Source organism: Dermacentor albipictus, unplaced genomic scaffold, assembly GCF_038994185.2.
Source record: "Dermacentor albipictus isolate Rhodes 1998 colony unplaced genomic scaffold, USDA_Dalb.pri_finalv2 scaffold_14, whole genome shotgun sequence".
In the NCBI taxonomy this organism is placed as follows: Eukaryota; Metazoa; Arthropoda; class Arachnida; order Ixodida; family Ixodidae; genus Dermacentor; species Dermacentor albipictus.
Genome location: NW_027225568.1, coordinates 10,633,665 through 10,660,045, shown reverse-complemented (window position 1 = coordinate 10,660,045; position 26,381 = coordinate 10,633,665). Strand labels below are relative to the sequence as shown.

The following is a 26,381-nucleotide window of genomic DNA, read 5'->3' as shown; positions in this document are numbered from 1 at the left end:
TCTGTTGTGTTTCTGACTTCCGCAACGCCCGCATACTGACACTAGTTCATCAGCTTGTCGTGCACTGACCTTGAGCACGGGTTCAATGTCAGATGACATCTTCTTTGCATCTTTTTCCGCTGCTTCTGCTGATATGGCAATTGTTTCGGCCTCCCTCAACGTCAAATCTGTTTTCGCTAATAGCTGCTTCTGAACAGCGCTTGACCTCATTCCACAGACGATCCTGTCGCGAAGCATCCGGTATAGCATGCCACTGAAATTACAGCCATCTGCAATCCGGCAAACTTCAGTGATGAACTGTTGAATGGGCTCACCTTCCAACTGGCAGCGATTGAAGAACTGATAGCTCTCCGTTGTTTCATGATGCTTGGGGTCGAAGTAGTCATCCAAAACTTTGGCTGCTTCCTCGTACGTAAGCGAGTTTAGCTTCCTCGGTGCAACCTGTCCTGAGAGCACTTGCACGGTGCGCATACTCAATGCTGCTACCAGCAGTGCCCTCTTCTTTCCCGAGTCGCACATGCCAGTTGCCTCAAAATAAGCTTCTGCCTTCGTGGTGTAAGCCTTCCAGTTGTCGGACTGGTCATTGTATTCCTGTAGTTGATGATGAGCCATGGTCGGTATTTCTGCAGCCGCTGTTTCCTGCTTAACTGCCTGGCTTAATTCATTTTTCACCTTGAGGGTTCTGTCTGGCCTCATCGCCACTGTTACATAGTTACGACACACGTGCCGTGTCTTACTGTATACGACAGCACGCCGTTCGAAGGTTGGAACATGAATCTTTATTGCTTCAGTCTCGGAGCGTATATATACGAAACAGAGAGGGGGAAAGGGAGAACAAGGAAAGAATATCAAAAGATAAACACACGTGCCGTCAACACTTGCAAGGCAGTCTGATTGCGGCTGACGTCACTTTACAACACCGACACAGCTTGGCAAATTGTACGGTCTAAAAGAAGTTTTTAAACCACTGCCTTTCAAAAATGTTGACTGTGGTCACCTGATTTGCCGCTTTAAAATCTGCAGCGTTCATAGCCATGCAATTTCAAAACACTATTCTGATTATTGTGATGTAAACCTAGTCAAAAATTCCAACAAGCTACGAGTCTTTTGGCTATGCAGAAATCTGGCACATCGGCCTGTTGGCGCATCAGCCTCTTGGCCTGTTGGAGGTCATGGCCTACGCCTGTTAGGCCTGCACATACACAGCCTTGTGTTATTTGGCAGAAAATAAGCCTTTCTCTGAATACCTAAAATTATTTTTATTTATTGAAAGTACCACAGTCGCAAAAAAAAAAACACCATGTAGCCTGATGTAGGCCTTCGACCGAGATGACTACACATGGTTTCTCTCTCCCATCCGATTAGCCTGTGACACCTTGTCGCCTGCAGAGTGCAGCTTCAGCATGCATCATCCGTGCTTACACACCACCTACTGCTTCACTCATGATGGCACCAACTAGGGAAAGGGCTGCACTAAGTGGCTCAGAAAGGCAGCGACGTTGACGGGTGAATCTCGCTTTAGTCTGGCTAGAGGCACGCCAGCATGAAGCAGAATACCTTCGCGCGTTTACGGCGCAAGCTGCAAACCCTGCCACTTGCGTTCCTGAAGCTGAGTGCATTGCAACTGGCTGCCCAAGACACTACAGAGTCGGGCCAAAATGCTCATACCTTCGCCAAAGCGAATCGGCAGCAAATAAAATGGCCTTGCCAAGCAAGCCTGCAACCTGGTCGCCAACCTGCAAATCGTGCGCCTTTCACTGCAGTGGGCCATGAGTTCACGAGGCAAACTTGGAAGAGCTTCTGTGAAGACACACGTTTGTGTTGTACAGATTCCTACGAAAAAGGGATCAACCATATTTTTTTATACTAAGACTGAAAATACCGCTATTACCACTTGTCCAGCATGACACCCGAGATTACACAGTGCCTGTGATATGGTATATTATCTTGGAGGACCTGTGTAAGGACTTGTGTCATAGCTGTCCTCATAGCCGTCCGTTGTGTCAACAGTCCTCAGGTTTATCCTGAAGCAATTCTTTGTGCAGTTTTCAACATGCTGTTTATTTTTTGCTTTGTACTCGTTGGTGTCACTTTGCTCGAGGTTCCACCTGCACTGCCTTTAAGTAAAACCTCGCATTAGTTTGAGATCAGACTTCAGTAAAGCGAAAGGAAATTGTGATGAACAGCTGTAGCAGACTACTAGAGTTAAAGTACTATGCTCATAATTTTGCAATGCTGCTAGCTCTGAACAATAATATTTAAGTATTCTCAATAACTTTTTACTACCTGTAAAGTGTTGCTGATGTGGGGCAATTCATTCTACAGCACTACTTTAACTAACAAAACAACTAATAACCAGGCTACTTTCTAATAATTCATTATAATGGCAGAACAACACAACTCCAGTCAAAAAAGGAAGTGGGCGGATGCCAAGTCTTCATGGTGCTCTGCAACACGAGACACATCTGCAATATCTATTGCACATGTGCTTAGAAAGAGATTTCAAACAAAAAAGTATAGATGCATGATCAATAACTGATGGTTTTTACACCTTACAAGCCATGCTGTAAGTGCAGATTAAACTCCAAAGCTACCTATCATGCAGCAGGGAATAAAATGATCCACATGAGACGTGAAAGGAGCCCTGCAAAACTTCCGAGAAAGCTTGTTAAGCGGAACCAATAGCACTATCATGACAGTGGTTTTGCGCCCTTCATGTGACAGAAATGGCATTGAAGAGAGGCATTATGATCTTTGGTTAAAATGCGATGTGCAACTTGTGATCACACAATATTGCGAGTATTGTGGAAAAAAAAACAGATGCATAAAAATTTATATGCATGAAAAGAGCATGCTTAAGAGAACATTTCCTATCGAGCTCATCTGGAAGCATTTGCTCACCACTGCTGCATGGCAGTACATATTGAGGCAAAGGAAAAAAAATTCAATGTTTTCACTGGCAAAATCGTTGTGTATTTCGATGTTTCCTCACTTCAAATGAACAATTAGGCTTGGATAGCTCTAGTGAGGCATGTTCAGAGGCTCAACTTGGTACAGATGATTACGAGGAAGTGTACAAATCTCTGATGGCCTCACTAGCTTGAATGTGGTTCAATTAAGATGCTTTGCCGCTGGCACCTCTATGGTTTCCTGTATTCACAGTGCCAGAAATAATGTGTCATATGTGACCTCTATTCCAAGAAATGTCAAGCTTCAAATAGACAGTTTCTGTGAGAATGTCTATCTGCAATTTAGAAACATTGACAGACAACAGAAAATATCAAATGAACTGCTGATATTGCAATAACGAAAGCTATCCATAAAAATTAGGCATAAAACAATGGAGAATAGTGATGGTGTCCTGAAAAAAAAAAGGGGGGGTTGGCTTGGAAATAGTCAAGGCCTGTCTGGATAAAACTGCACTTATCTGAAAGTGTTCCACACAGATGGGTGTGAACATTATAAATGTGTGAGCAAGTGCTTTGAAAAGTGCTACAGGTATGTAGATGAGTATTGGGAAAAGTGACTCTATAAGTATGAGCGAGTGTATTCATAAAATATTGGTTAGCAAGAGCAAGTGTCTCACGATCTGTTTCTGAAAACTAAGCAATGGTGGCAGAGAAATCTTACCAAGCTGGTCTGGCAGGAACACTGTGAGGCTGTCAAAGAACGCAGCAGCGGTGCTGCATCCTGAAGATAATGCACAAGCAATGTCATTGCAAATCAGTGCTGCAAAAATTCACGAACTAGAGAAAGCTTCATGAAAGTGAAAAAATGTCATGCACTAAACAGTACCACGAAGCTCCAGAGGGAACTCGTAGCTTTGTGCTGCTGTAGGGTGGATGACAATTGGCTGACGAACAAGATGCCTAAGCCACTGCTACTGCTTTTGCAGGTATTGCCATGGATTTTCACCGCCACAACAACGAACAACGGACTTCTGGCTTTCTTTCAAGTACCTCGTGGCAATGACACCGTGGATTACACTATCTTTGATCATCGTTCCGCAAGTGTGACGTCATCACTCGACACCGTACTTAAGGAGCCTTGATGCGACATCCACTTCAGAGGGCACGGCACTTGGCTGACAAACAAGATGCCTAAGCCACCGCTACTGCTTTTGCAGGCAAGTGCTATGGACAATATAGTTTTTTATCGTAGCGACAACCGCTTTTTGATAGTCTTGCCGTGCCCTCGCAAGTGTTGTGATATTTTGTATGACTGCTGGTCAATGCTTCTTTTGTTGCTTATGGCAGGAAATGTTGAGGAGAATCCTGGACCCAAGGTAAATGAAATGCTAGAAGAAATTATTCGGAATGAGACTGCATTCGCTCGTAAGATGGGTGACATTAAAAGTGCAATTGTCACACTGAGCGCAAAGACAGACAGGATACAGAGTCTCTTTGATGCAGTTGATACAATGAACAGCAGGATTGGGAATTTAAAAAGTGTATACTTCTAGAACAGGATGCAAAGTTAGTCGATTACTAGAACAGAAGCTGGTGTAATAATTTGTTAGTCTTTGGCGTCACTGAAACGGGGACTGACTATGGTGTAGAAACAAAGTCAAAACTAAAGGAACTTGTTCTGGAGAATATATATTAGAAAACTATGGGTGTACAGGTTCATACAGTTGAGCGAATTTATCGCCTTGGTAAATCCCAACCAACAAAATGTAGACCAGTTATTCTTAAGTTTTGCGATATCAGAAAAGGAAAGCTTGCTGAAAAAAGGTGCAAAACTAAAGGGTACTGTTTGGCGTATTAGCTCTGACTATGCCAAAGAAACATTAGATATATGCAGAAAACTATGGGAAAGCGCAGGCGCAGACAGGGCCAAGAAAGCAAAGGTCCTGCTCGTTCATGATAAATTCGCATAAATGATACATATTTTTGGGATCACAACCGCAATGAACGCTGCCTGCTGCCTAAAAGCTTAGGGCATAGGGCTGATAACAGAAAACAGCACAGGTCAGATTGGCCAAGCGGCACTGATGATCCTGATACCATAGGCAACACCTCGGGCTCATCATCACAGTAGCCATGCATTTTAAGTTTGAATGCGCGAAGTATTGTAAATAAGACTACACAGTTAGAATATCTGCTCCTTTCACAAAGCCCACATGTTGTGGTAACAACAGAAACATGGTTGCATAAAAATATATCTGACGACTGTATTGTTCCTCCCGGCTACAGAATGTTTAGGAAAGACAGGGACACACGTGGTGGGGGTGTTTGTGTCATAGTTAAAAAAACTGTATCTGCTGTATTGATTGATTGCGATGTTGCTGAAACGGTTTGGTGCAAGATTACATTGCATGGTATTGCCTACACCGTTGGAGCAGTGTATCGCGCACCTTCTGCCTCGCCTGGGTTGCTGGAAGACCTAAACACTTTCCTACGTGCAAATGTCAAAGTACACGCGAGATTAATAATGACCGGTGATTTTAATCTTCATCACATAGATTGGCAAAACCCATGTACTGTTGGCTCCGTTTCATCTAGAGTAGAGAAGCTATTGGAACTTATGTTCATATATAATCTAAACCGAATTGTACAAGAACACACACGAGTAACGGCCACATCACGGTCATTGTTGGGTCTGGTGTTTGTGTCAGATAAAATATGTGCTTATACTGTTAACGTTGCAAATAGTATCTCTGACCACAGGGTGGTTATTGTTACAATCACAGTGGGAACAAGTGTTAGTTTCAGGCCCTACATCCCTGTACGCATTAAGGATTATGGACGCGCAGATGATGTTTCCATCCTTGACTACCTGGATTCTGTGTTTGCTGACTTTGAAATTGATTTCCATACTAAAACAGTAGAAGAGTTGTGGCAGAACTTTAAGGTAATTGTACAACACTGTGAGGACACCTATATCCCTAAACACTTAAATAAAGCACCGAAGCCCCTGGATAACCAGGAACATAATTCATATGAAAAGAAAAAGAAAAAGGCTGCCTAGAAGCAAAAATAAATCTACTCAGGTTTCGCGACTTCGAGCTGAGTTGAAGCAAGCCCTGCATGATTATAAAAAAAATTTATTCAGTGACACGCTTAGCCGCTTCCTCAGAACATCACTACAAAAGTTTTGGCAATGCTTCAGTGATAGAAAGGAAGAGGTACAGGAAATCAGGAAAGAAGATTAAGTTCTAATAAACAAAAAAGATATTGTAGAACACTTTAATCACTTCTTTCAGTCCGTGTTCACCACGAACGATGATGACGTCGATGTTAGTTCAGAAAGCACAGAGCCTAGCCAAATGGATGACATCATAATTACACAGGAGGGCGTATTTCAGCAGCTCTTGAATTTAGATGCAAAAAAAGCGTATCGACCAGATGACATAGCGACCCAGTTTCTTCAAAGATATGCTGAATGGGCGTCGCGTTACTTGACACTTATATTTCAAAAATCATTGCAAACTCATTCTGTACCCCAAGATTGGCGCAGTGCAATACCGTATTTACTTGCATAATGATCGCACTTTTTTGTCAGAAAAAATTGACGCAAATTCAGGGGTGCGATGATTACGCGAGTTAAATTTCCAGCGAAAAAAAAAAATTTTTTTTCGTCCCGCGTTTGCTGCGGGATGCGAGTGCGAAACACCAAAACAAAAATGGCGGCCGGCGTAGCAAGCCGAACGCGATCTTTTTTTTTTTTTCCTTCTCGTGAGTACATTACGTGCATTGAAACAGTTTCTTCCGTGTCAGTGATGAATAATATTGTTAATATCGGCAAGTTTGCGGCAATAACGTAGCCACGTCCACTTTGAGGGGACAGAAAGAGATGGGCACGCTTAGCTGCCAGTGAAGAAACGCATGGCCGGCGTGCTGCGGAAACTGCGGCATCTGTTTTCACTACTACCCTAACACGGCACGTTTCCGCTAAGGGTGGGTGAATATCTTAGCTGTGTTACAAGCGTCGGCATATGAATAGGGTACACTTTTAATGTATCAGTGTAAACGTGGCTACTATCATTGCCACGCGCGATTTGTTGCGTGCTCACGAGTGCAGATGAAAAGAATCGAAAGGCGCCTTTTTTGCTTTTGTTGACTTCAACCATTATAAAGCCTACCCATAATAAAGGCAAGTTTGGTTGCACATCTTTTTGCCATGGAAGTGCGGAAAGTGATGAAAGTAATAAAATGAGGCATCTACTTAAGCATGTTTGGTGCGTGCAGACAAGTCGTTCGCGTAGCATTCGACAGGTGGTAAGCGCGATCATTATAAGCTAGACTTGGCACACGACATATCGCTGCGGCAAGTTCAGGGTGCGATCATTACACGGGAAATTAAAAACATCGAATTTTGACGACCAAATTCAGGGGTGCGATCATTACGCGAGTGCGATCATTATGCGAGTAAATACGGTAGTTATTCCGGTGTTTAGAGGTGGCAATCGAACAATAATGAATAATTACCGGCCTATATCTCTTACATCCATTTCTTGTAAACTTTTAGAACATATACAGTCACCACAGTCACCGACCGTTTATTCGGACCTCACGGGGACTGCGAAAATGTCCGAATAAACAGGTGTTCGAAAAAGCAGACTAAGAAAAAAAAAATGAAATCCTTTATTTCCACGTACTTATTTGGGCTCGGCAGTAGGCTTGAAGAAATCGTGAATGCGCCATAGCACGCTGTTCCGTTTACGCGCAGTCAGATAAGCCTGAATCTTGGAGAGGGTTGTACGGCCACTATAGGCGGCTGAAAACACAGTCACTGCTTGTACACGCTCCGCATGCGACGGCAGTGTAGCACATGGTGCGTCATCTCCCAACTCACGAGTCATCGTCCGGTGGTGCAGCAGAAACCTGACGAATGATCTCGCCGTCGTCGAGTTCTGCGCATGTCAGTACAGTAGTGTCAGCACCTGTGAAACTGTCAAAATGAGACGGTGTCTGGAATCGCAATGAAACCAGTGAGCAAGTCTCAGCAGAACATTTTCCGTGTCACTAGGGAGCACATCGGAAGGAGACAAATGCTAGGCCTCCCGGCACCCGCTTGCCGGCATTCCCCAGCGCAGTCTGCACGGGCACTGTCGGTGCCATTAGACACTTGACGCTATGTTTCCGTATGCCGCGTTGGATCACTGGAACCTCGACACAGCACACAAACGAAAAACGCGGCCTACTCGCAGCGTCGTACGCGAAGGACAAATCAGCTGCTGGATTGTCTTGACATGGCTTACGAAGCTGAAACCAGAACTGCTGTAGAACCACTCTATTGAACCAGACAGAAACAAAGATGATGAGTGGGGATTTGCAGTAGCGCCACTTCGTGAGGCAGCAAGGAGGCTCTGTTCAAAACAAAAATGGCGTTCAGCAAGTTGAACCACGCACCGGTCAGAGTCGGTGCATGGTGCTCTCGATTGAGTTGGCTCAAGGAGTGCCCGAAAAATCAGACGAGAGATTGCAAGGTGTCCGAACTTTCGGCAGTTGTTTTACATTATGGTCTATGGGTAGAACTGCGGTGTCGCGAATCAGACCGAATAATTGAGCATGTCTGAATTTTTGGAATGCAAAAGGATAGACATTTGGACGAGTTGGTACGGTGTGATAGGAAGATGTAGGCCCAGGCCTCAAACATACAGGGATGGCACAATGAACAAAGAGAGGCTTTAATAACACGGGGACGGGACTAGGATAACATACACGATAACAAACACACAGTTCCCTTCATGGGTGTCTGTCGCTTAGGTATAGTCACGCTCAGCGTCAATGTAGGAAGGCATCTGATACCGCGTCGGTATCACACACTCACGACACGAAGAGGCACAAAGATGATCTGGAGCAGCGAGTGGCGCAGGCGCTGGAGGTCGGGGCGGATGCCCGGCACACGACGAGCCACTCGCGCAACAGCTTGGTAGGGACGTCTGCTCGTCACAGTGTAGACCGTTCGGAAGGCTTAGCTGCACCGGAACATGTCGGCGTTGGATGGTTGCCCAGCAGTGGAGCAGGCCGGTTGAAGGACAAGGACAGCCCGGCCTGTTTGCCAGCACACCCAGGAACAACGGCCTTGGGTAGACGAACTGCCCAGCTCGTTCGGAAGGCCAGCCCAGGCAGCGCAGGCAGATCGCATGGCTGCCGCCTCCGCCCAGACACCGGCTCTTCTCTTCCTCTTCGTCCGTCGCCGCCGCACAGCAATCACGCGCATTCGGCCGCGACATTTAAACAGTCCAAACTCCTATCACATTTCCCCCCAAGTTCAAGAAGTCGAGGAGGGTAGCGCTACGGAGTATCACAAGTCACACAGTTCAATCTTACTCTCATGACATATTAGTCCGGGTCCGTAGCTATTCTACTTAAATAGTCTGCACCAACGTTATCACATCCACGAATATACTCCACATGAAAGTCATAATCCATAAGGAGTAAACTCGAACGTAGTACGCAACTGTTGATGTGCTTCGTCGAATCTAGGTATCGTAGCGGTTGGTGGTCGAACTGCAGGATGAACGGTTTACCGTAAAGGTACACATGACATTTCTGTACAGCCCACACTATGGCGAGGCACTCCCTTTCAATTGTGGAGTAGACAGCTTCACGCGGCAAAAGCTTCCGGCTATCGTAGGACACAAGATGCAAACGCCCATCGGGTTCTTGCAAAAGAACTGCTCTGAGACTTCTCGACTTCAACTTTGAGTCGCTGATCCATAGTCAGTTGGTTCGAAATGGCGATGTCTTTTGATGTCTGCGTTCCGACGAGTGATGGGTAAAGTGGCGTTGTCTCTCCAAGCTCTAGACCTGTCGCGTCATCTGTACCCAGTGGGGCGCGTCCGACTAAATGGCGCGGCACCGTTCATTGACAGAAGTTGCACGATTTAACAAACTGTTTCGTCTCCGACTGGACCCCTGGCCAGTAAAATTCAGCAACAATTCGATCCACCGTTCTCGTCACACCCTGGTGACCGGCGAGGATGCCTTCATGAGCCAACTTCATCACCATCCCCCTGAGATCTTTTGGCACCACTAGCTGATCTAGTATTTTCCCACCTGACACTGTGTGCTTCCTGTATAAAATGTCATCCTTTAAGTAATATTCGCTTGTGCGGCCATCCGCGATCATCATCTTGCCGACTTTTTCGAAGCATCTCCTCAGAGACCCATCGTCCCTCTGTAAAGCTTTTATCTTGCCTTGCTCTATCCCAGTGACTGCGGATGGCAAGACAGGCAGTGTAGGCAGTGACCGTATCTTCATTTCCTTTGTCACAGCAAGGAGCTCGGTAAAAGATTCGTAGTCTTCTGTATGTCTCGAGGAGGTGGCTGCGTTTTTAGCTGCGGACAATGTTTGGCCCTCTACGTCTGGTAGCTCTGCTTGAGCGGTGGATGACATCCGGTTGGCAGAGTAACTCGTCTTGTCGTTGTTATGTTTCAGAGAAGACCATGCATTGGCCGGGGGTCATCAGGTGCACGGGCACCTTCAATGTTTCCCAATACCACATCATACAGGGGGTCTCGCATACATTTAACTCGCGCAACGCCTGTAAAGAATGGACTGTCTAAGTATACTATCGCTTCCGGTAAGTAGTGAATTGTGCGGTCCAGCAACATTACTGGACTTTTTCTTCCTATCATTTTGTCCTCAGGTACCAAAGAGAGTCGCACGACCACAGTATTGCAGCCAGTGTCTCGTAAGACAGATACCGGTTGTGATTTGAGAAAGCCTCTTCCCACTGGCAGATTTCCACTGTCACATCTGGGGCCTCGTCGCATTAACGTCATGTTGACTATTGGGATCGTTTCGCCGCCTTGAAGCACTACATATCCGCCACCCTCTTCTGTTGGCTTTTCGGCTTGCGACGGAGCCAGAATACACGAAGCTTGTCCTTGATTTTTCCTTCTTGAGGCTTCGCCTCCTTGTCCCTTTCTGCCGGACCATTCGCGCGCGACCTGTAGAGTTCTCTTTAGTCCGGGCCCAGCACTCCGAAGCTCGATGTCCTGCTTTATCACAAAGAAGCAGCGATTAGTTGCACGCGGCATCGCTGTTGGAGGTTCAGTCTTGCGAGCAGAGTCTAACACGACCTCCTTGGAAAACTTTTCTCTACCTAGATTGGTCAGGTTTTGTGCCTCTATAAAACAATCGGCATTCTTTGACAACATAGCGAGGGTCTTACAGTTCCTTTCTTTCAGGAATACTCATAGCGATGCAGAGCATCTTCTCAAAAACTGTTCAGCAATCTTGGTGTCCCTGAGGGAGTCGAAGGTCCTCTCAATATGAGACATTTCAAGCCAGTGGTCAAAGTAGCCCGATATTCTACCTGCATATTGTAGGCCAGTCTCATTGTCTTCGGGCCTTGCGTTTCGAAACTTTTCTCGGTATCCCTCAGCAGTGCACCGAAAGCGCTGAAGGAGAGTAGCCTTCAGCTGGTCGTAGTCTAGGGCTGCATTAGAATCAAGCCGTCCTATGACCGTCAACGCTTCTCCTGTCAGGCAGAGGCTGAGGGAGAGTGCCCATTTTGCGCGGGGCCATTCCTAACTTTTTGCCACTCGCTCAAAACGTTGCAAGTAGGTGTCTAAATCATCCCGGGCTTCGTTAAACAGCGGGATCTACTTATTAGAACTGAATAGCTCAGGAGCCGCCCTGGTAACCGACTGTTCCGTAGTGCTGTCACTCTGTGCGCCAGCAGTCTTTTCCTGGAGCTCAATCTTGAGCTTTAGCAATCGTTCTTCCGCTTCTAATTGTAGACGCTCTTGTTCTGCCTGCGCTTTCGCGTCTTCCCGATGTTGGGTGCACTGGTCGTGTTCCCTCACAATTTCTGTATCAATCCAACGCTTTAACTCCGCTCCTGTCATTCCTAGCTCTTTCCCTATGACATACAACCACGCGATCTCCATCGCTCCTCCTGTGCGTTTGAAAATCCTGGCAGGCTTGCCAAAATTTGTGATAGGAAGATGTGGGCCCAGGCCTCAAACATAGAGGGATGGCACAATGAACAAAGAGAGGCTTTAATAACACGGGGACGGGACTAGGATAACATACACGATAACACACACACAGTTCCCTTCATGGGTGTCTGTCGCTTAGGTATAGTCACGCTCAGCGTCAATGTAGGAAGGCATCCGATACCGCGTCGGTATCACACACTCACGACACGAAGCGCAAAGATGAATCTGGAGCAGCGAGTGGCACAGGCGCTGGAGGTCGGGGCGGATGCCCGGCACACGACGAGCCACTCGCGCGACAGCTGGGTCGGGATGTCTGCCCGCCACAGTGTAGACCGTTCGGAAGGCTTAGCTGCACCGGAACATGTCGGCGTCGGATGGTCGCCCAGCAGGGGAGCAGGCCGGTTGAAGCCCAAGGACAGCCCGGCCTGTTCGCCAGCACACCCAGGAACAACGGCCTTGGGTAGACGAACTGCCCAGCTCGTTCGGAAGGCCAGCCCAGGCAGCGCAGGCAGATCGCATGGCTGCCGCCTCCGCCCAGACACCGGCTCTTCTCTTCCTCTTCGTCCGTCGCCGCCGCACAGCAATCACGCGCATTCGGCCGCGACATTCAAACAGTCCAAACTCCTATCACAACGGTAACATGATTTTGGCTTCTAGCGCGAAGTGAAACACGGACACAGAAAGGAGCAGACAGGACGAGCGCTCGTCCTGTCTGCTCCTTTCTGTGTCCGTATTTCACTTTGCGCTAGAAGCCAAAATCATGAATTTTTGGAGTTCAGAAAATCAGTCGGCGACTGTAATAGCTAAGCATATCATGCGCCATTGAGAAAATAATTCTTTACTTCTGAGTCCATACCAGCATGGACTCAGAACAGGCCTTTCCACTACCACACAACTCGTAGAGACAATTCATGATTTCGCAATGGCGATTGATGCCAGAGAGCAGATTGACGTAATTGCCATAGATTTTGCCAAGACTTTCGACAAGGTGCCACACAAGAAGCTGATTTACAAACTGGAAATAACCGGCCTTAATGCCACTATAATAAAATGGATTAAAGCATACTTAACGAATCGCAACCAGGTGGTCAGAATGGATGGTCATGTCTCCGGCTCACTGGCAGTACTCTCAGGTGTCCCGCAGGGATCCGTCCTGGGAGCGCTTTTATTTTTGGGGCATAATAATGACATTTCTGCTGTGATGGAACCAGATGTACATGTTAAACTGTTCGCGGATGACTGTTTTATTTTATTCTACAGTACGAAACACGGCAGACCAACTTAAACTTAATAACTGTCTAAAAGCGTTAAGCGGATGGTGCTACAAATGGAGTATGGAAATAAATTATTCTAAATCAACATATACGCATACTACAACACAAAAAAGAGGCCGTCTTTTGTTTCCATATAATATTGGTGACAAGTGTCTGATGAATACTAGTCAGTTTAAATACCTGGGAATAACGATAACAGAAAACTTATCGTGGAGCATACATATAAATAATCTTTGTTCAAAAGCATACGGGAGGTTATTTTTCTTGCAAAAAAAATTGGAGGGTGCTACATGCGATGTACGACTCACCGCTTACAAAACTTTTGTAAGGCCACTTCTTGAGTACGCGTCAGAGGCATGGAGCCCTCACCAAGGTTATTTGAAAAAACAACTAGAGAAAATTCAGAGGTACGCGGTGCGCTTTATATGCTCCTGATATCGAAGGACTGATTCAGTCACCGAAAGGCTCCGTTTTTTCTAACCTGAACCTGCTAGAAACGCGTAGACAAAAAAATCTATTGAATTTATTATTCCAAATACTCCAAGGCCAAATAAATATTAGGAAAGAAACATACATACTGGCACCTGGCAAACGGAGCTCCAGAACCAACCATAATCGATCTATCCAAGCTTATACCACTCACACTAATACATTCAGCTACTCCTTCTTCCCCAACGGGATTGAAATGTGGAACAAGTTACCGATGTGTGTAGTGGAACATACTGATCTGCCCCAATTCAAACATATCTGAATGACAATCTGCGCGAGTGCGCCGCTTGATTTCAATGTATTCTGTGTTTGTGATTATTGCACATGTTCTTTTCTTTTATATTTTTTCATAACCCTCTCTGTAAGGACCCTCGCAAGGGGGTTGACAGTATTGTTAAATAAATAAACAACAATTAAGGCTGAACAACAGCCACGCACGAGGATGGCAAACAAGAAAAAACTGGCCCTGTCCATGAAGTATTATCTTACTCGAAGGCTGCAAAGCTTTTGACCCACTGACACCAGATATCCTGTCACTAGGTTCTGCAATAACAACACACCGACCAGCCATTGTATATTACTTTCATACATTACGAAGTAAAAATGTCAATGCAGCAACTTGCAATGACATGGCTGATTAACTTCTTTCGGACTTTGAACGAGTAACCCACGCAAGAGCAAACTTTCTCATTGCCTTGAACAGCATTCACAACGTTCTTCCCCTGCCTTGTCCGATAATGGAGCCAAGAGCCCATGATATGTTAATGTTACAACCTCCACCACCTTTTCCTTTCCTTTTTTCTGCATGGAATATTTCCAAATTTGCTCGGGTGCATTTCGCAGAAAACCCGTGGTGTTCTGCCAACTTGTGCACTGCGGACAAACCCCTGGTAAGCAAAAGCTGTGCTGACTGCTAATTGGGTGTTGCACAAACTTTTGCTTGAATTTTCACTTGTTTTAGGCACATGCCTATGTACAGTCACCGACCGATTTTCCGGACTCCAAAAATTCGGACATGCCCGATTATTCGGTCAGCTTCGTGGCACCGCCATTCTCCCCATAGACCATAATGTATAACAACTGCCGAAAGTTGGGACACCTTGCAACCTCTCGTCTGATTTTTCGGACACTCCTTGAGCCAACTCGGTCGAGAGCACCATGCACCGGTGCATGGTTCCATACATGGTTCGACTTGCTGAACGCCATGTTTGTTTTGAACGGAGCTTCCTTGCTGCCCCACGAAGTGGCGCTACTGGAAATCTCCGCTCATCATCATCGTTTCTGCCTGGTTAGAGTGGCTCTGCAGCAATTCCGATTTCAGCTTAGTGAGCCATGTCAAGACAATCCAGCAGCTGATTTGTTTCTTCGCGCAAGACGCTGCGAGCAGGCCACGTTTTTTGTTTGTGCGACTAGTGTCGGCACGGTGGTGTTTGCTTTGTGTGCTGTGTCGAGGTTTCGGTGATCCAACGCAGCATATGTAAACATCGCGTCAAGGGTCTAATGGCGCCAACAGTGTCCGCGCAGACTGCTCTGGGGAATGCCGGCAAGCGGGTGCCGGGAGGCCTAAGATTTTTCGCCTTCCGATGTGCTCCCTACTGACGCGGAAAATGTTCTGCCGAGACCTGCGCAGTGGTTGCATTGCGATTCCGGACACCGTCACATTTGACAGTTTCATAGGTGCTGACACTGCTGTATTGACATGCGCAGAACTCGACGACGGCAAGATCATTCGTCAGGTTTCTGCTGCACCGCCGGACGATGACTCCGAGTCGGAAGATGACGCACCATGTGCTACGCTGCCGTCGCATGCGGAGCGTGTACAAGCAGTGACTGTGCTATCAGCCGCTAATAGAGACCGTACGGCCCTCTCCGAGATTTAGGCTTATCTGATTGTGCGTAAACGGAACAGCGTGCAACGGCGCATTCACGATTTCTTCCAAGCCTACTGCCGAGCCCCAATAAGTGCATGGAAATAAAGGATTTCATTTTTTTTCTAAATCTGCTTTTTCGGACACCTGTTTATTCGGACATTTTCGCAGTCCCCGTGAGGTCCGAATAAACGGTCGGCGACTGTACTACCTTCTAGACATGGTCATTACGTGTACACATTTGTTTGCAATGTCTAAGCCTGGAGCCCTTTGTGAGCCATTTACTTACAGGAAAATGTGTTTATTGGTAAATGGGTACTCCTACCCGAGTTGGCAGGCCACTGCATCCGGCAATGCCTGATGCAAGCACATAGCAAGGCCACTGCATCCGGCAATGCCTGATGCAAGCACATAGCATCTAAGGTCATGTTGACGCATTCAACGTTACATTCTTCTGATGGGTTGATTTATGGGGTTAACATCTCAAAGCAACACTGCAGCTTTCAGAGTTGCCATAGTGGAGTATTCTGGATTAATTTGGCCACCTGGGTTCTTTAACGTGCACCTAAATCTAAATCATGAGTGTACTTGCATTTTGCCCCCTTTGAAATGAAGCTGCCATGGCCAGGAATCAAACTATCAACCACATGCTTAGCAGCACAATGCCAAAGCCAATAAGCCACCACAGTGGGTATCGTATTAACTGCACACCTTCTTTGGACACTGCTGGACACAGTGCGGCCCCAATTTATGGGCCTGAAGTACCTTAGTATCCAGTAAAAAAGAATAGCACAAACCAGGACGACCACAAAATGAGGGACACGCACAGAAGCACTACTAACAACTACTTTTATTCTCCCACCACAACGCACACATATACACCATGGCCACACATGCGCAAATGTGATCAAAATGAACACATCACTTACACCACGCAGTTAACAGATATGTGAACTTAAAAAGTGACACACTGCAGGCGTAAAGACTTAAGGATGTGTCACTGACACAATCATCTGCTTTTTTCTTTACCGTATTTGCACGATTGTAAGTCGACTCGAATGTAAGTCGACCCCCCCATATCGCGTGACCGAAAAAAAAAAGAGAGAGAGAGCATACCCGAGAGCGCATTCGATAACGAAAATTTATTAGTAGCTGACATGGTCACTGGACTACTCATCTTCACTAGTGCTGCCATCCTCATCGTTGCTACGGTCCCACAGTGCGTCGTGGTCCAGCGAAATTTCTAATTTGGCAAACGACCGCACCAGGACATCTTGCAGAACAGCAGCCCACGCCAAATGCACCCAACCACACGGAACCATTAGGGAGGCTCCTTTGACAGGTCCGGTTGGCGTAATTTCCCAGTCTTCTGCCGCCAGCCACTCGTTGTACTAGCGGCGGAGCAGAACCTTAAAATTAAGGCGAAGGTCCGGGCTTGTTTCATGACCACGTCGCACTTCACTGGCAAGCACCGATCACGCATTTCAGCGACGTACAGTACGCCGCAATCTTAGCCTACAGCTCCGGAAAGCGTCCAGACTTCGGCACGTGGGAAATTTCTCATTTGCCGTTGCAGGTGAAAATTTCGTTTCGCTGCAGTCGCCAGTCTCGCACCACCCATTTAGAAACACGGAAATTGCGGCCCGCTGCGCAGTGATTTGTTTCTTCGGCGTAAAAGATGGCAGCCCTCTTGAACGCTGCTGTGAACGAGTCCCGAACGATTAGTGGGCCTGGAGCACTCATGACAACTGGGGAAGCATAGAAGTAGCACGTAGCTGGCAGTCAAGTGGAATGCGTCAAACCAATACCAATGCCTTTAAACAGAGAAAGAGAAACCCGCGAGCGGTGTCTGCTCTTCCATGAACTACCGATACTCCCCACAAGCGCCGCTGTTCTGAGGGTGCCACTGCAAATGGGAACAGCAGCGCTTCCATCAACTATCGACACCCCCCCATGAGTGTTGCATGCACTGTAAAACTCTCAAAAATGGTGAAAAACATTCCGAAAAGCGAACAAATACGCGGGATAGCGAAAAAGATACGGGTATGGCCATAGAGCAAACATAAAATTGTAACTACGTTTTAGCTCCTGTTGGTATCGCTTTTTTTGGCGGGGCCATGTTTTGGTTTCGATTGTAAGTCGACCCCCCAACTTCAGACTTCCAAATTTAAAAAAGGGGGTCGACTTACAATCGTGTAAATACGGTATGTGATAAGCTTCTAGTACTAATCGCGCTTGCTCGCTTTTGCTTCACCCCAGAATCAAGGTCTCATCAAAGCACAGTGCATAATTGCGGCAAGTATTCAAATGGGGCACAAGATGTGCCCCTCTGTCAGCATTACTGTTTGCTTTTCTGGAATGTTCCCTGAGGCGATCATTGATGCATCACCCGGTCTGACCAATGTGTGTCTTTCCACATGATAAAGGTTCCACTTCGATTGCATAGGGAACGTACGATATCCCATGCCTAATTTAGCAGCCTCGCCATTTATCACCGCATGTGTGGGCACAGTTTTGCGAACTTATTCGGAGCAGAAAAATCCAGAGGGACGCCATGCCTACCTGCAAGCTTCCTAAGGTTGTGGGAAACCTAATGTATATAAGGCACCAGCACAGGTCTGAACGCTTCACGTTCTGTCATCAACCTCATGCTCGGCTTTCTGATTTTCAACCTCTGTAACAGACTTTCGGCTATATCTGTCAAAAGCGTCATAGGGAACCCTGCTGCTGAAAGCCGGCGAACCTGCCTGCATTTTATGCAGGCATGATTTATTGAGAGCTGATTCCATGCATTGGGATGCTATGCCTCTTTTGACAATTCTTGAATGCTCCAACTTGAAAGACAAAAGTTCCTTTTGTGCCAGAGGAAGGTAAACCCAACAAACATGACTTTCACAGAACTCTAGGTTAAGATCAAGGAACTGCAAGTGATTACCATGGGGTAGTTTGTGGGTAAATCTTAGTCCTTGACCACATTGATTCAAAACACTTAAAACCTCATTAACAGTATCCAGGTAAGAGGAGTCACACGCTAAAAACACTGAAAAGTTGTGAACGTATCTAAAACCTTTAAAACCTTTCTCTCTTTAATTTATCACGCTTTCATGAGACCTTGATTCTGGGGGGAAGCAAAAGCAAACAAGCGCTATTAGTACTAAAGCTTATCACATAAAGAAAAAAGCAGATGATTGTGTCACTGACGCATCCTTATCTCTTTACGCTGCAGAGTGTCAGTTCTTAAACTCGCATATCTGTTAACTGCCTGGCATAAGTGATGTGTTAATTTTTATTACGTTTGCACAGGTGTGGCCATGGTGTGCACAGGGTGTCCCACATAACTTGAGCCAAGAATTTAAAAATGAAAGGCACTTGAGAAGCTAATTGAACTGGATGCATACTATTCGCAATAACCTATATTAACTCAGACAATTTTGTTTTTGCCATAACTCACTAATTAAGTTTAATTATGCAACTTCTTAATTATTGGCTGAGGACTCCAAGTATGACATGCACGCCGATTTGTAGAGCACCTTCAGAAATCACCGATCGAGTTGTTTCCTTTACGATACGTCTCACGTAGTCCTAGGCTGCAAAGACAGCCAGCGAAATATGAAAAAAATTCAGGTGGCGGACCGCTTGCACTGTGGTATCGTGCTGTTCTCAAGCGTACGTTCGGTGAACAACGTCGGCTCCCGTCGGATGGCGGCGAAAATTCATGCTGCTGGCTGAGCGCTCCTATGAGATAAAGAACTCCCTGCCGCTTCCTCGTCCCCGGTCACGATGCAGCCGGCCTTGTTCACCGAACGCACGCTTAAGAGCAGCACAATACCTCTGCTTAAGTGCTCCATCATGTGGCTTTTTTCATATTTCACGGGCTTTCTTTGCAACTCGGAAGAAAAGGACTTACATGAGACGTATTGTAATTGTAACTAGAGCGGTAATTTCTGAAGGTGCGCTACAAATCTGCATATTATACTTGGGGTTAATAAAGGGAAAATCAGACATCCACCCGTTCGTAGCAATTGCTACAAAGGAAACCCATACGGTTTCCTTCAAAGAAAAAGCCTCAGAGTTGAAAAATTCGTCCTGGTCCGGGACTCGAACTCGGGACCACCGCCTTTCCGGGGCAGCCGCCATACTGTCTGAGCTAACCAGGCGGCTAGCAGATGGCAGGGCGAAGTCGAATTTGTCGACAACTCGAAGCAAAGGCAAGAGTTTGACGTAATTGTTATGCGAAAACCCACAAGGTGGAGAGAAGTAATTAATAAAGGGAAAATCGGACATCCACCCGTTCGTAGCAATTGCTACAAAGGAAACCCATATGGGTTCCTTAAAAGAAAAAGCCTCGCAGTTAAAGAAAAATTTGGCATCTGCTAGCCACCTGATTAGCTCAGATGGTAGAGCGGCTGCCTCGGAAAGGTGGTGGTCCCGGGTTCGAGTCCCAGACAAGGACAAATTTTTCTTCAACTGCGAGACTCATGTAATGGCATACCAACTTTAAATAAATCTTCGCCAAGTTGTACGAGGTGTCATGCTCAACTAAGGTATTGCTTTTTTTTTGTTGTTGTTTTTTTGTTTCACTCTTGTGGGAGGGCCAGATTGTAAATGCATTTCTGTAAGTCACAACAGTTCTGCTCAGAGTACCGCATCAACATTCGCTCTCTCAGAGCCCATGCATGGACATTCGTGCCATTTTTACTAGTCAAAAAATAAATAATATGATTTGAAATTGGCCCATTTGTATACTTGGGACCAATATGATAGAAAAAAAAGCCCCAGATGGGTCTTAACTTTGACATGCTGCAGGTACACTTGCAACTCTATTCGAGAAGCTTAGTAATGCGTGAACACGCAATGGCAATTCTCTTCGATGACATATCCACCATTCACTGGTTCACTTTGTCAGATGCTATATATGTAAGCAAAATTTGATTGACCAAGTGATGGCAGTAATTGAAAGAAGAGGTTAAAGTTCCAAGACAGATTTTTTAGCTTCCCAAAAGGCTAAATGCTTCTCTCCAAATTTGAAGGCTCAGATTATAATTATGCTCTTATGATTATCAAATTTTGTTGTTTCACGGGATTGCTCATCCAGTGACTTCAAATTCGGTCCAATTGACATTTTAAACCCCAATGATGTTCAATTGTAAGAACTTACACCTGCAGTGATCTCCAATTGTGAGCAATTGGGTACCCTTGAAAACTCCAATTGGACTCAACGTTTTCTTTTATTTAGCCTTTTCGGCAACCCAATATCACTATACACCGACACCGTACTGTTTGTGCAACAGCTTACCTGCAATGTGGAGTACTTGGCTTTATAGTATCCACCAGAGACACTTTCGTCGCCGGTCCCCCGTGCTTCGTAAGATTTGGCGCTGTCAAAATTGACAACGCTCGTCTGATTATTAAAGTCTCTTACAGCGCCGGGTTGATAAACCTCGGTTGTCGAATCGACCTCGTACTGCACGCGCCAGCGTTTTGTCGGGGAAAGCACACTACAAGATTGTGACGAATGTGCTTTGTAGAAGTTCGTGCAGAGGAGGCCAATTCAAACAAAACACAAATGCACACGATGCACACTGCACAAAGCCTCCATAGACAAACACAGCGTCGAGCTATGAATACAACTTCAGGCAAGGGATCAAATCCGAACCATTACAGTTGCACTCCTAGTGGTCATTGATCTGTATAAACGAAACTTAAAACACCAAAAAGCTCAGTGTTTTCAAAGCAGTAATCATACACTACTGCAAGCCGTATACCACTTTATTTTTTACATTTATATGCTGGATTTAGTTCTCTGCATCGGAGAGGCCGCACAGGCAGAGTGTTGCAGTAAGGCGGAATGCTGGGCTAGCTGGAATAAATGGGACACATTACAAAGCACTGTAAATTATATAGTGTGTTTTTGTGCGAGCTTGGCGGTATCCACCATGACTCCTGCTCCCCATCCACTCAACAATATAAGAGAAAAGCTTTTCACTACTGAAATAAATTCGAGCGAGTTGGTATTGATTCATGTCACTGAAAGGCAGGTGTGCAAACACAAGCATGAGCAATGAAAAGGGCAAGACAGATGCGGGCAGTTAATTGTCTCATCCTTTTCATTCTTCTGGCCATATTTAGCCCTTTTCGTTTTTCGTGTTTGCATATCTGTCCTACGTTGTCATAATAGCTTTTTCTTTCCTCCATGTAACTAGTCCGCCAACACATCCTCATGGAATGAGGGATGCAGCTGGCATTAAACGGCACCACTTTTACTTGTGGCTTGTATCCCGGCTGTAAATGCGTCAGCATACCACTGTAAATGTGTGAGCATACCCAAAACTAGATCATCCAGAGTCTGACGTTAGCACCTTAGCGCGAAAGCTTGCAGCTTGCGCAGTCATGCAGGAACATGACTTTTATTGCGAGAATTTTGCTTCTGTATGATTGAAGTGTATGGATACGTATTTAAAGAAATGATTAAAAGCAAGCATGTGCCTATGGCTTGTGCAAGAAACTACTGCTGCGAACAAAATTGTCATGGGAAGTTTTTTTTTATATACAGTCGATCCCGGATATATCGAACCCAGATATATAGAATTATTGTCTATATCGAACAGTTGAAAAATCCCCTTGGGAATACCATGCAAAAGTATAGCGCTATTGTTCGCGTATATAGAACTCCCATGCACCAGCATATCGATGTATTGAACTACGTGCTGAGCTGCGCCCCGGCAAGTGCACTTCTCCCACCATACCCCCACCCCGGCAAGTGCGCTTGTCCCATCGCATCCCACCCCCGCAAGTGCGCTTCTCCTCACGAAGCTTTTGCAATGTTCCTGTGATCTCACGTGCGCAGCCCTGCACTCTGAGAAAGGGGTGTGTGGGTAAAAGGCACGTGATGAGAAGCACTTGGAGTGCAATTGGGTGTGAAAGGGAAGCAGGAGGGAGAAACCACGCTGACCGCAGGCGCCTGTTTCCTGTGTTTTGGTTGGCTGACATCGCTGGCGCAGCAAGACGAACGAGGTCAGTGCAGCTTGGGCTTGTGGTAGTGCGGAGACACGGAGCAGTGCGTCTTTCGATTCGCTTTGTTCCTTTAATTCACGGGGCCAACGCGAAGGCTTGAGACTCATCTGGTGCAGTGCGTTTTTCTTTCCACTTTTGGCACGTGTTACAGAGCCATGGCTGCGAAAGAACGCAAGAATTTTGATTTTTCAACAAAGGCAGACATCATTCAACGGGTTGAGGCTGGGGAGCTCTCCGCATTCCCAGGCAGCATTACAGCACACAATTTCGTCAGCGCTGACGATGGCGTGCAAGCTGCAGCAGATCACGCTGATGCGGAGATTGTGGCTGACATCATGGGTGATGAGGTCGCAGACTCGAGCAGCAGTGAAGCTTCCGACGAAGAGGACCAGCCAACATGCACTGCAGCTGAACTTGCATCAGCTTTCAGTGTCATTCGCCGCTGTTGTGGCACAATGGAAGGAGCTGGCCTTTCTCATTTGGACACTGTCAACAAGCTTGAGGACAGCTTATTGAACTTGATGGTGTAGAAGAAAAAGCAAGCAAAGGTCACAGATGTTTTTCTTTCGAAATAAAGTGCTCTAGACATCGCGCTGTCTTTTTGTTTTTTTACGTGCCTTAGAGGCACAGATCAGTAAGTTCCCGTTAGTCACAACATCGGGAAACTGCCTTGAGATGTGTGGAGTTGTTAGAGAAGCTTTTGACATGCATATTTTATATTTCGAATTATCAATATATTGAACTATTTCGCGATCCCCTTCGAGTTTGATATATCCGGCATCGACTGTAATGCATACGACTTCCTAACGTAGTCAATACTTTATTGACACATGCGTGTGTGGAATCCAAAGTTGCGATAGAGTGAGTTACGATAACCTAAAGGACAGGAGCCACATCAGGATGCACATGAAGAAAATTTGCCAATGTGCAGTGTGCACAGATAACGCAGAAACTATTATTGATATTTTGTATTCATATTCGTGCATTATTGAGGATTTATCCCATTTTTTTGTAGAATACCAGTAAAATGTTTTCAGTGCAACGAGGACATAAATGCTGTTTGTAGCAAACATATTTACATCAAGAATAAAGCCCACATTTCTTTGAACATTTTCGTTCATCTGCTGCATGCGAGGGGGCTTGCCTGTTCTTTCCCTCCTCCTCTTGAAGCGCTTGGGTTCAGTGAGAGCAAGGGGAAAGTAAACATGTCTGCAATCGAGATTAGTAAGAGGCGATTCGAAGATTGGTGGAAGAAAATTAGGCAAACAACAAGCGATGGTGGTGCACAAAAACGAAGTTCTCAGGGATGCACATAGTGTGTGCAAGAGCTTGGTGGGCGCAACCCATTACCCCATTCCCAAGGGGACGCTCATGGCATTCATCCATCTATCCTTCCTCGACGTAGGAAACCTAAGAAACATTGTCATCTACCTGCTCGTCAAGCAAGAAACGACCCCTCCTGCTGCGTGACTGATGCACCTTCGGCAACTAGACCGAAATATAGTAGTGTATGAAGCGTCGCAATTAATGTCAAAACGTTACCAGCAGTATCTGCAGCCTGGATCGAGCAGCCAAGTCCCAAGGCAAACTCGGAAGTACGCATCAAAAAGAACCACACTTGCCGCCACTACTACTAAGGTACATATGTATGCAGTGGAAGCTTCATCAGCGTTATTGGAATTCATTGGAGTACGAACACCAAATTAATTGCGGATAACAAGCAGCATAGCTATGCGATATGTTATGAAAACGACACACCAAGTGCCATCTTTACAGCTGGCATGACTATTGGAAAAATTACGTTTGGCTCGCAAACATTTTCGGTGTTGTGCCACTGCTGCCATCGAATATTTAAAGCCTGTTTATTGGCCTGTGAAGCACGCAAGAGTGCGGCACTGGCACCCGCAGCTTTGGCAATGGCATTGCACTGCTGAGCTCGAGCTTGGATCCTGGCCACGGCGACCGAATTTCGATGTAAGCGGAATGCAGAAATTATTGTGTACCTAATTTTAAGTGCACGTTACTTGCCCACTGTGGCTTGCCTCATAATGAGATCTTGGGTTTTGCACGTAAAACACCAGGATCTATAATGTTTAACGTTGCCGGAACGCGCTAAGCCGGTATGCTGAAGGTATTCACCATTAACCACGAAACATCCAGGAGTTGAAGACTTATGACATTCCTTTGCATACGCAGCTATTTCCTGCCGTTTCCAGAATCGAATATAAATAAGAATTTTAAAAATCGGACACAGCTGACTTAGCATGTTATTCATGGTGCAATACATAAGCTTTACCTTGTGCAATTTAGTTATTGTGTGTCAACATTCCTCAAAGCTTCATTGCAATCCGCATTTCCGGATAGAACACTTGTGTTTCAAAAGATGTCAGTCATACGGCACTGCATCGAGTATGCAGCGTACTTAGCTACTGCTATTGCAGGTGACCGTCACTTGGGTCGTATGCTCTGCGCTTCCCGGCACGTGCAAACTGCGCACCGATGACGCAACACCACCTCGGCTTGCCTTGGTAATCACAGCGCCGAATCTAGACCAGACCGTCGCACACATCTGGCAGCGGCGATTGGGGACTACAACGGACACCACCGGAAGAGGACTTAAAAGCCAGCCAGCAAGCGTCCACTTCGGGCAAGGCACCGCATCGAGTATGCAGCGTACTCAGCTACTGCTATTGCAGGTTAGTTACGTACAGTGTGCTTCACGCATTAGCAGTAACAACTGCTGTTTGGTCGCGGTGTCGTGCCCAGCTGAGTGGATTGATGTCTTAAAGCGTTCTAATTTACTCCTGTGTTCACTCTACTCTGCAATGTTTGAGTTGCTCCTCTTGCTTTCTGGCGACGTTGAGACGAACCCAGGTCCAATGTCAAAAGCTGAGGCAAATGCATTTGCCTCGGCTCTTGGGGTGATACAGAAACTAGAGGCCGCACAGGAGGCGTTCTTGGCGGAATTAAAAAGCGCAAAGGACAAACAAGCTGCCACTGATAATGAACTCGTCGTTCTAACAGCCATGGTTGCGATGCTTGAGTTAGCCACTTCCTCAGAAGGCGCTGCAGACTCGAGCGTGAAGGAAAAAGGAAGTAAGACTTTACATGATGTCTCAGATCAGCTGCAAACAATAACTTCAAGATGTGAGGACGCAGAAAACAGGCTCAGACAAAGTAATTTGCTGTTTTTCGCGATAGAAGATGACCCTAAAGAGGACAGGGCTACCCCTAAAAGGAAAGTCATAAAATTGTGCTCTGAAAAACTGCAAACTGCAACAATCAGTTTGCAATTTGAGCTCGTACGCAGGCTTGGGAAATACCAAGAAGGAAAGAACAGACCTATAATAGCTAAACTAACTTTTTTTAAAGACAAGCAATGCATCTTGTCATCTGCACACAAATTAAAAGGCTTAAAATATTCAATCGGTGAAGATTTCTCGCCAGCTACGCGACAAGCTAGGAGGAAGCTGCTTGACTTCGCGAAACCTCAAAAAGTGCCTTTTAAACTGTCAGTAGATCGGCTGCTTATAAATAACCAGACTTACATGTACGACAAAATCACTGATACCGTTGTCATGTCGGAAAGATAGCTAGACATAAGCACTTGTCTACGGTCTCTTCCACAGTCAAAGCTACTTATCACTGGGTCTTTGTTGACACTATCTTACGCAAACATACGAAGCATCATGCCCAAGCGTGAATTAGTTTGCTCTCTGCTTGACGGTAACGAATCTAATATTCTTGTTCTTTCCGAAACTTGGGTAAATCCTGACATCACAGACGACGAAATTCTTCCTGATAACCATTCTTATAATATTTAATGCAAAGATCGA

General features: G+C 45.9%; 1 long non-coding RNA gene across 4 annotated transcripts in view; it reads left to right on the top strand.

Moving 5' to 3' along the window:
- LOC135905852 (uncharacterized) overlaps positions 1 to 26,381 on the top strand; it is a 75,093-nt gene that overhangs the window by 24,946 nt on the left and 23,766 nt on the right. For all 4 annotated transcript variants that reach the window (XR_010565535.1, XR_010565533.1, XR_010565532.1 and 1 more), the window contains 2 exons: positions 3,896 to 4,126; positions 24,987 to 25,241. This is a non-coding gene — a long non-coding RNA (uncharacterized lncRNA). The remainder of the gene's footprint in view (positions 1 to 3,895; positions 4,127 to 24,986; positions 25,242 to 26,381) is intronic.